This window comes from Heterocephalus glaber, unplaced genomic scaffold, assembly GCF_053883595.1.
Source record: "Heterocephalus glaber isolate CG9 unplaced genomic scaffold, H.glaber_assembly_v1.0 deba00001733, whole genome shotgun sequence".
Taxonomy (NCBI): domain Eukaryota; kingdom Metazoa; phylum Chordata; class Mammalia; order Rodentia; family Bathyergidae; genus Heterocephalus; species Heterocephalus glaber.
The window spans coordinates 20880294-20882037 of NW_028258444.1; positions in this window are offsets into that span (position 1 = coordinate 20880294).

Here is a 1744-nt window from a genome sequence, read left to right on the forward strand (position 1 = left end):
GCACATAGAAAGAGGTCAGTCGGTGCTACAACTCCCTTCCTTTCCTTCATATAGCAGCCTGTGCAGAGCACCTGATTGTTCCTGTGGGTGCCCGACACAGGCACCAGTCTGAGGGCTCAAAGATAACCCCACCAGAAGGGTCAGTTGGGATGGCTGTCACTAAGCTGTGTGTGATCTTAGCAGGTACTTTGGCTCTCCTAACCTGATAAAGAGGGGTTTGGTGAAGATTAGGGACAAAGGCAATTCCCCTCACTTTATAGCTAGAGCTGTTTAGCCACCTGTCCTTGGTCACAGAGGGTCAAAGAGAGAGTCCCTCTTAGAACTCCCTCCAACAAGTCCTCTGGCTTTGGGGCCAGTTTGGTGTGGTATCTTCTTATGGCTAGAGAGCTTTTACTTTCTCTTCTGTGCATCGAAGGATTCACCAAATGCCAAGGCAAAGAGCCTGACTCCTGGGAATTGCAAAGCTACTCAGCCAGGCTACCCATCTGCAACACACTACCCAGAATTCCTGGTCCTCCTGGACCTGCCTCATTCCCTCAAGCAGGCGTTTCCTGTTGATAAGAAGCTCAGTCACAAACACTGATAAAGAGATGTAAAAAGGAAACTGACAGGCTTGGGTATAATGGGCATTCTGTCTGTCTTTTCTACCCCTCTTCCTTCTCCCAGCACCACCCTCCAAACTGCTTCCCAGAACTAAAGAGAAAACACACTGCCCCCGCCCTGCCCTGGGCCCTGTTTAGGAGTTTCCAGGAATTTAGACTGGAGACTTACACAGCTCTCCATGTGGGACCTAGCTCGGCCAGGCTGGGATAGAAGCCCAGCAGCAGGAAGCACTGCGTGCCGCCGAGGCCCCCAGCCCCAGGGAAAGGGCATGGCGCAGGAAGGAAGGACCAGCCAGCACAGGTTGCATTCAAGGCCTTTCCTCCTCTCTCTCGCTCCCTCCCTCCTCCCAGAAGCCTGGATCTAAGTCATGATTAGGTAGCTGGATAGTCTATAATTAGTGGATTTTCCATGATTTTACTCTGAGGCTTATTAATGGAAAAATCTCATTACTTTTTGACTGACTCTACTAATTTGGAATCTTTACTCCTTCAGGACAAGAAGTGGGAAAGTTGTTTAGGAAAATAAACAGAACAAACCAGTTTTCAAAGCACCCTCTACTGCTAGGTTTTGGCTTCTTGAACTCAGATTGACAGTTTCTCTGGAGCTCTCGGCCTGCAGTTAAGATGTCCTGCCACCAGGTGGGTGAGGAGACTTCACCTCACGTTGCCATCACTTGGGGATAGAAGGTTTACATTGGATCATTCGTTTCCCTTCCTCCCCAGAGATGCGATTCCTTAATAAAACAAACATGAAGAAGTGTAATAGAAGCCATGCATTGTGGCACATGCCTGTAATACCAGCATTCTGGGAGGCTGAGGCAGAAGGATCATAAGTGTAAGGCCAGCCTGGGAGAATATAATAACTTTGCAAGACTTTGTCTCAAATTTTTTAAAAATACCTGAGGATGTAGCTCACTGGAGAGGCTCTGGGTTCAAACTTCGGTACCACAATAAATGAATAAATGAATGAAAATCAACAGCTATTAACAACTTGGAGAATTTCTCTTGAATTCTTAACTATTTCCAGTCCTGGTACAGCCCAACCAAAGTCTTGTTCTGGCTTCTGGCCCTCTCGGCTCTCTGCATTCTTGACACTTGATGGAAGGAGCAGAGACGTAAAGAACAAAGAGTTTTATCCCAGT